General features: G+C 37.5%; 1 pseudogene; it reads left to right on the forward strand.

Annotated features, from left to right (window-relative positions):
- Nucleotides 1–1,047: 1,047 nt before the first annotated feature.
- LOC131167402 (mitogen-activated protein kinase kinase 4-like) lies at nucleotides 1,048–3,965 on the forward strand (annotated as a pseudogene).
- Nucleotides 3,966–9,465: the final 5,500 nt, after the last annotated feature.

Raw genomic sequence — 9,465 nt, forward strand, 5'->3', positions numbered from 1 at the left:
TTGGCAGACCTAAGTATTAACGGGTCATATCAAAGAACCAACTTTAAATATCCAACCAGCCAGTCTAGTCCAGTCCTAATTGTACTACTTATAGGTACTCATAGCACTGGTTTAGTAATTAGAAAACATCTAAACAAAAGGAAAAGGAAAAAATGTTTAACATAAGAAACAAGTGAATAAAAACTTACATGTTTAGAGTGAGACTCTGTGATGTCCACAAGCTGCAATCCATAATGATTTGAAAGTGGTCACTTAAGGCCAAAACCAGACATGCATAGAAATCTAATTTGTCAGGCATCAATGACCTTATATATATGCTCAACTTTGTCTCCCTAGTTTTACTTCTTTTCAGCAAAGAAAATTTATTAGAAAAGAGTTGGGCATCAAGAAGATGGCAATCAAGTATAGAGAAAACTACGAAAAACAAAACACCAATAACTGAAGTACATCAAGAAAATCGAGGGTTACAGAGAATTAGTGTTTGGAATGGATCTTGTCTTTAGTGATTGTATTCATTGTAATCAAGAATTTTGTTCTTACAATAATAAAACATAAAGAAAAACACACATCTATTGAAAATATATATACAATAATTATTTTTATTTTCTATTTTATGTAGTATTATCTTCAAAAGAAAAGTAGGAGCTAAGGAGATGCACGATCGAATGATAATTATGAAGTTCTTAAGAATTGAAAAGCCATGGTAAGAAGTTCAAAATAGAAAAAATTAGTTAGAGACAGAAACATATAAATTAAACTGACAGTTCCCTTTTCAGACTGATTTTCAAAACATCAATTTTTAGATTTGCATTAACGCTCCTTTTTTAATGACTATGCTTCAAAATCTCAACTAGAGAGCTGAAAGCAAAAGCTCCTGCTTGATTCATGTGAGCTCTATAAATCGCATTTTATCGCCCCTTTTACCATGACTCTGAATTTTGCCATGGGTTTAACTTTACCTTTTCTTGAAAGGTGGAGACCGGAGGGAGAGAGAGAGAGAGAACAAGCATGCTCCTATCATAGAGTAGGAAAATGGTAGTAATGATTATGGGGTGATCATTCAATGAATGCTAGAATTACAGAGAAAAAATATACTATTCCAAAAGAATGTGAATATTTGAACTCACGATTAAGACCAAGAGTGCAAAACAAGCCCTTTCTGTTAGAAAAAGAGGAAGAAAAGCCCCTGAGTAGAGCTTGCATTGCCGATTCAATTAACGCACTAAGTCATAAGACCCGCACTACGTCTGCCCTCAAACACGCCGGTGCCACCCAATATAAACCGCCTGCTACACCGACTAGACTTGACTCTGCCCCTCCCCCAACGCGACCAAGCCTTGGCCATTCCTCTCCCTCTGCCCCCGACCTCCTCCTCCTCCTCTGGTGCCTCCATGTTGACTTTATAGGTCATGCCCAGTTTTGATAATGACAAATACTCTTGTATTTAATGAATATCTAGTTCATGTGCAGGTCTACATTAGCAGATACATTGGCAACACAAAGAGAAAGTCAAGTTAAAAACCCAATCTCTTTTTGTAATGCATTTCACGTTTATTTTGTCTGTAATAGTAATTAGGATATATGGTTTGTAATAAGCACGCACAACACATGCATAGTTTATCTTGTAAGCTCAAACCAGATACGAACTAAAAGTGACCGTAGAAAGACCTTAGGGTTTACCCTTCGGTTGACCATCGGTCGATCGACACCGGACTTTTTCAATGTCTTAATTGTGGACCCCAAGTGACCCTAGGACACACATTTGCACATATATTTGTTAGGAACTTGAATAGGGTTTGTATGTTTCAAAACAGGACCGAAATGCACACATTGTGCACTTTTGTTCGATCGGCCAACACAGTTCATTTTGGCTTGGTCAACCGAACCAGACCTGGGTCAACTGTTGACCAAGGTCCTAGTCGACCGAACCATGTAGTTCAAAACCCCCTTGGTCGACCGAAACCCTCTCTGGTCAACATTTTGACCACCTGGTCTACCGAGCCACTTTTGTACTCCAACTACCTAGTCAACCGAGGGTCATCGGGAAAATTCCCAATGGATTGGTCGACCGAATCAGCCAGTTCAAAATGGCCTGATCGACCGAACCTCAGAGATTTGAAAAATTGTCTTCTCCTGGTTGACCGAGCCCTTAGTTCAAAATCCCCCTGGTCGACCGAACCATATGAGCCCTGGTCAATCGAAACATTTCTAGTCAACCGGACCTCTCGGGTTGCCCTGATTTTTGCCGTGGTTAAATATTTTTTAAACAGAGTTAAAATGTTTTAAATGTCATTAAACTTTTCCAATAATTCTTAATAGGTTCCCAACGGTCAAAAATTCTGGTATGTCTATATTTACTCTTTCATTTGGGAGAATTAAGGATCAATTAGCAAAAACAAATATCCAAATTTCTCTCTCAAGCAAAATACTTCCTACTACTCATACTATTTCCAAATCCACTCAAACTTACCTTCTTCACTTCTTTGTATCATTTGTAAGTGTATTGAGTGTGTTCATTTAGAGGTTTGCTCTCTCATTTTGTGAGTGCTTGAATCGATTTTTTACGAGAGCATAACCTAAGCATTCTTAGGAGGCTTTTCTAATAAGCCTACCCTAAGAAGGCTTGTGGTGAACTTCCGAGTGTTGTATTCTTATTGCAATATCTTTGGAAGTTTGTATTTGTTTTTGGCTTGCAAAAGCATTTTCAAACTTACTCAAATATCTTGTGGTATTCATATTGACATTTTTGTGAAAAGATATTTGTGTTTGTTATTCAAATCTTTGTGGCAATATCTATTCAAGTTTATATTATTTGCTGAATACAAAGATTGCTTAGCTTTGCAAACCAAGCATATACACTAATTGAAATATTTGAAAATTGCATAATATCTTTGTTTGAGCATCTTGATTGAGATAACATTGAAATACAAAGATTGCTTGTTGACACTCTCATGTACGAATTACACAGATAGAAAATATATTTGAGAGTTGAACCTTTTAGACCACACTAAGCTTACATTATTAAATCATCTATGGTGTTTGTGATTGTGCGCATTTGGGGTACAAATCTGCTTTACGTGAAAGCACCTTTATATTGTACTTTTTGATTGTATATCTGAGAGTATCCAAGTGTGGCCTGAGGGGGCGGTAATCCAGCCTAGTAAGGATTGGTGTAAAGGTTGAGGTCAGTCATGTACTAATTGACCTGGTTTGTATAGGTGTCGCTCCACCCGTTTAAGTGAGCAAGTTATTGTGATAATCCTTGTGCTGGTTACCCAAGGCAGAGACATAGGCAGTTGATCGAACCTCGATAACATATCTGTGTGTCACACTCTCTTTATTGCTTTCTGGTGCTTATGTGAGTAATTAAACTGCTTTACTTAATTTCTAATATATTTATATTACTTGCACTAGATTGACCATAGGCTTGTGAACATACTGTTGTTAGGAGGAATACCTAAGAGATAAGTTTTAAAAATACCAATTCACACCCCCACCTCTTGGGTTCACGGTAAAGCTAACACTCCATGAGCATCAGGTTCTTGGAGTTGGAGAGGCACAACCGCATCGGTAACGGCACCGTCTACAAGGTCCTGCACCGCCTTTTCAGTGCCCTCTACACCCTCAAGATCATTTAGGGAAACCACGAGGACGACGTCCGGTGCCAAATCTATCGCGAGATCGAGATCCTCCGTGACATTGACCACCCCAACATCGTCAAGTGCCACGAGATGTTTGACCGCAACGATGAGATTCAGGTCCTCCTCGAATACATGGATAGCAGCTCCCTCGAAGGCACCTGGATCCGAAATGAATCGGACCTCGCGATCCTCTCTCACCAGGTCTTCTCTGGCCTCGCCTACCTCCACCGCCGCAAGATCGTGCACAGAGACATCAAACCTTCAAATGTCCTCAGGAACTCCAAGGGGAAAGTAAAGATCACAGACTTCGATGTGGGCAAGTAAAGTCGTCTGGCCGACAACTTAAAGGATGGAGGTCTCAAAGTCATGGAGGCAGTTAGATGCCAATCTAATGGGATTCTCACCCGCAAAATCATGGTTGCTATCTGATCCATCATGGGCAGCTGCTGCAGTGATGCAGTTGAGCAAAATCTCCAAAGCCATGGAAGCCATCTCTCTCTCTCTCTCTCTCTCTCTCTCTCTCTCTCTCTCTCTCTCTCTCTCTCTCTCTCTCTCTCTCTCTCTCTCTCTCTCGGTGTGTTGGTGGAAACAGTAGACTACAAATTGGAGAGAATGTGGGAAAATGGATTCGAAGGAGGGAAAGGAGGGAGGATTGGAGGGAAAGAATTTTAGGAAATCTAATACCCTATTATTAGTGACGGTTTCAAAACCATCACTAATACCCTTAAGTAAATTTTTTTAATATTTTTTAAATAAAAACACTATTAGTGACGATTTCAAAATTGTCACTAATACCCTATTATTAGTAACGGATCTCTCAATCCATCACTAATACCCTTAACTAAATTTTTTTTTATTTTTTTTAGATAAAAACACTATTAGTGATGGTTTTGAAATCGTCACTAATACCCTTAATTGATTTTTTTTTTTTTATTTTTAAAATAAAAACACTATTAGTAATGGTTTCAAAACTGTCACTAATATCTTATTATTAGTGACTGATCTCCCAATCGGTCACTAATACCCTTAATAATTTTTTTTTTTATATTTTTTAAATATTCAAAACCGCCACTAATACCCTTACCTAAATTTTTTCTTTTTATATTTTTTAAATAAAAACATAAGTGACGGATCTCCTAATCCGTCACTAATACCATTAACTAAATTTTTTTTATATATTTTTAAAATAAAAACACTATTAGTGACGGTTTCAAAACCGTCACTAATACCCTTACCTAAATTTTTTTCATATTTTTGAAATAAAAACAATATTAGTGACGGTTTCAAAACCGTCACTAATACCCTATTATTAGTAATGGATCTTTCAATTCATCACTAATACCCTTAACAATTTTTTTTTATATATTTTTAAAATAAAAACACTATTAGCCGTCACTAATACCCTTAACTAATTTTTTTTAATATTTTTTAAATAAAAACACTATTAGTGACGGTTTCAAAACTGTCACTAATACCCTTAACTAAATTTTTTTTATTTTTTTATTTTTTTTATTTTTTTTATTTTTTTTGAATAAAAACACTATTAGTTATAGTTTCAAAACCATACTAATATCCTTAACTAATTTTTTTTTTTATATTTTCATGAATATTAGTAGTGACGGTTAGTTAATCGTCACTAATAAGTGACTTTTAGTGACAAATTTAATCTATCACTAATACCCTTGAATCGTTGCTAATATTTTTTGAGAAAAATTTTTGCGCAAAAATTGTTTACCACGCAGTTTTTAGTGACGAAAGTATTAATGACAATTCTATAACCGTCACTAATAGTGTTGTATTAGTGACGGCTGCTAAAACTGTCACTAATGCTTACACTATTAGTGACGGTTCTTAAAAATCGTCACTAATATTAACTTTTAGTGACGAAATTGAATTCTTCACTAACACTTTTGGCACTAAAAATCAGTTTTTTTGTAGTGACTAGATCAATCATAAGTCCGTAAGTACAATGGGCCCACCCTACCTGATCCCGAACTGCCAGGGGGACTACTCCACTCTACATTGAAGCCACATCGACTGACATCTCCCACACTACTGGTCGTGTGGTAGCACTATCATAATTCTGAATATATAGTTGCGGCACCATGCTACTGAAATTGAACTAAACCATACCATCCGGGTTCTGATATCATATAATAAATTTCATATACTAAACATAATCGTTTCGTATTTCATAATAATATTTGTCATGTTAATATTTCATAAATTCTGTTTTATCATACATGATTACGGCATCCGCACCAACATGAATCTCGACATCTGCGCTGACATAATATAACATAAGTCACGGCATCTGCACTAGCATAACATAGCATGAATCACAGTATATACGCTGGCATATCATTATACTAAACATAATTCTCTGTACTGTTTAATATTATAATCATAAAATCATGGTTCCTGTATTGCTTATAATTGCTTTGAAAACTATCATCACACTTGATCTGGGAAAACATAATATTTTTGTATACATGATAACATAGAAATTTAAACTCATGTCACACAGAAATAGGTAATCTCCTGAATGTAAAATCTATTTCAAAATCATAATTTCTTATAAATCAAGTTTAAATCATATCCGTGTTCATAACAGTATTTCCCAAACATAATTATATATTATACGTACTTTCCTGAAATTTAATGTTGTAACATAATAAATAATTTTATGAAAAATTCTAACTTAGTTTATCCCCTTACCTGACTTACTAAGAAGCCCACAAAACACTCAATCCTAAACCTGCAGTGTTCCCAGCACAACACCCTAAAATTAACATTTCCCCAACAAAACTCCAGTATTATCCTTTCTAACATATTCTCCTCAGTACAGAAACACCAAATACCCAATAAAACTGAAATTAACTAACTTACCCAAATTTTGGGATGGTTCCCAAGTTAACCTAACCCACAATCCACTCCTGCAAAAATGAAAAGAAACTTCCCAGTAGTAGCGTGGTGGCTTCAGATTGCCGATCCGACAAAGAACCGAGTCGTAAAGCTAGAGAGAATGTCAGGAGGGGGAAGTTAGAGAGAGAGAGAGAGAGAGAGAGAGAGAGGGAATTTCACATGCCATTTCTCGCTTCAAATTCGGGTTTAGCATATTTATAAAGTGCAGACTCATCGACGAGCCACGTCATCTCATCAACGAGCACGAGAAGGAGGTTCTTTGACGAGCACTTACTCCTCATCAACGAATTTCAAGCCCGGAAACACCTCTCTTGGTAATCCCTCGTTGACAAGACACATGTTCCTATCGACGTGCCCTAGTTGGCTCCTTATCGACGAACGATCTGGCCTCATCAACGAGGCCTGTTGAACTCCCTTAGAAAACTTATTTTCTCCCCTCTCTTTTAATACTTAATTTAGTAAAATTATTTGGGTCTTTACATTCTCCCCTTCTTGTAAAAATTTCTTCCTCAAAATTTACTATATGTATTAAACACCATCCCTTTAAAAAGAAAATGACTACTTATTTTATTATTTATCCTCACTTATGGCGGACGAATACCGTGGTTACATTTATGGTTCTAAGAGATTACAAATACATAAAATAAAAATTCTCTTAGAACCAAAATACTATTCACTACCAAAAAAAAAAAAAACTATTACATGCACTGACTAACCAACAAAAGAAACATTACATATCTACTTGTATCTCTTCCCGATTACTGCTATTCCCCGCTGAACAGATGCAGGTATTTTTATTCTATCTTTTCCTAGAGCTCTCAAGAAGCTTCTTCTACTACGTGATTCCTCCACAAGACTTTTACTAATGATATCCTCTTACTGTGCAATTCCTGTTTTTTCCTGTCCAAAATCTGCACTGGAGTTTTCTTATAAGCCAAAGTATCACTGAGTTCTAACTAGGCATGACTGATGATATAGGAGGAATCTAGGACGTATTTTCTTAACATAGAAACATGAAATACTTCATGAATTCTAAATAAAGCTGGTTGTAAAGCCAGCTGGTAGGCAACTGACCCTAGTTTTTCAAGAATCTCGAAAGGGCCAATAAACCTAGGGCTCAACTTACCTTTCCTCCCAAACCTCATAACTCCCTTTAATGGCACTATCTTCAAAAATACATGGTTCCCAACTTCAAATTCCAATTCCCTACGGCGCATATCGGCGTACCTTTTCTGCCGACTCTGAGCTGCATTGATCCTGTCTCTAATGAGTTGAACTTTATCATATGCTTGCTACACAATTTCTGGTCCCAAAGCTCGCCTTTCACCAATTTCATCCCAGTAAAGAGGAGATCCGTATCTCCTACCATAGAGCGCCTCATAAGGTGTCATGCCAATGCTGGCCTAATAGTTGTTATTGTATGCAAACTCTACCAGTGGCATATACTGAGTCCAACTACCCCCAAAATCCAGCACGCACTCCTGCGGCATATCCTCTAATGTCTGAATCACCCTCTCAATCTGGTCATCCATCTAAGGATGAAATGGCGTACTAAAAGGTAATTGAGACCCCAGAGCCTCCTAGAAGCTCCTCCAAAACCGTGAAGTTAAACGTGGGTCTCAGTCTGATACTATAGACACTGGCACACCATGTAATCGTACTATCTCCTAAATATATATTTCTGTCAGTCTGTCCATGGTGTTGTTCACTTTAATAGGAATGAAGTGAGCGGTCTTCCTCAATCTATCAACAACCACCCAAATAGTATTCTGACCATGCGGTGCTGGTGGCAAACCCGTCACAAAGTCCATAGATACATGATCTCACTTCCACTCTAGGATGTAAAGCGGCTACAACTGGCTCGCTAGCCTCTGGTGCTCAGCTTTTACCTACTGGTACGTCAAACATTGCTATACAAACTCAGCAATTTCCCTCTTCATCCCGCTCCACTAATAAGACTCTTGCAGATCCCTATACATTTTAGTACTACCTGAATGAACCATGTACAAGAACCTATGAGCCTCCTCTAAAATCATCCTTTTGATATCAACATCTACAGGCACATATAACCTAGCATGGAACCACAAAATTCTGTCATCTGAAATACTGAACTCCTCCCCCTGTCCATCCTGCACCTTAATTATTAGCTCCGCCAATTCTACGTCATCCCTCTGAGTTGTCTTAATCCTTTCCTGTAGATTAGGCTACACTACCAAGCTAGTAATAAATGCTTGAGGATCACTCTCTACCTACTCTACACTGAGTCTCTCCAGATCCATCAGAATTGGGTGTTGAATTACTACTACTAACTGCGTTGTACCTTCTGATTTACAGCTCCGTGCATCAGCCACCACATTTGCTTTACCTGGGTGGTAGCTGATGGTGCAATAATAATCTTTGATGAGCTCTAACCATGTCCTTTACCACATATTCAACTCTTTTTTGTGTGAAGAAGTATTTTAAACTTTTATGATTAGAAAATATATTGCATCTCTCACCATACAAGTAATGCCTCCAAATCTTTAGTGCGTGTACCACTGCAGCCAATTCCAAATCGTGGGTAGGGTAGTTACCTTACCATGCTGCATCAACACAAAACTAAGCCGTTTCAAAGATGCGTCATTGTAAATTACATAACCATCACCTCCAGATGGAATCGTCAGTACTGGTGCAGTGACGAGCCGCTGTTTCAATTCTTGGAAGCTTCGCTCACAGCTGTCATCCCATTCAAACTTGACATTCTTTCTGGTCAGTTGCGTCAGAGGCCCTGATAATACTGAGAACCCCTCAACAAATCGACGGTAATAACCTTCCAGCCCTAAGAAACTTCTGATTTCTTGAACATTCTTTGGCCCAGCCCAATTCATTACTACTTCAATCTTGCTGGGATCCATAGAAA

Source organism: Malania oleifera, chromosome 11, assembly GCF_029873635.1.
Source record: "Malania oleifera isolate guangnan ecotype guangnan chromosome 11, ASM2987363v1, whole genome shotgun sequence".
NCBI lineage: Eukaryota > Viridiplantae > Streptophyta > Magnoliopsida > Santalales > Ximeniaceae > Malania > Malania oleifera.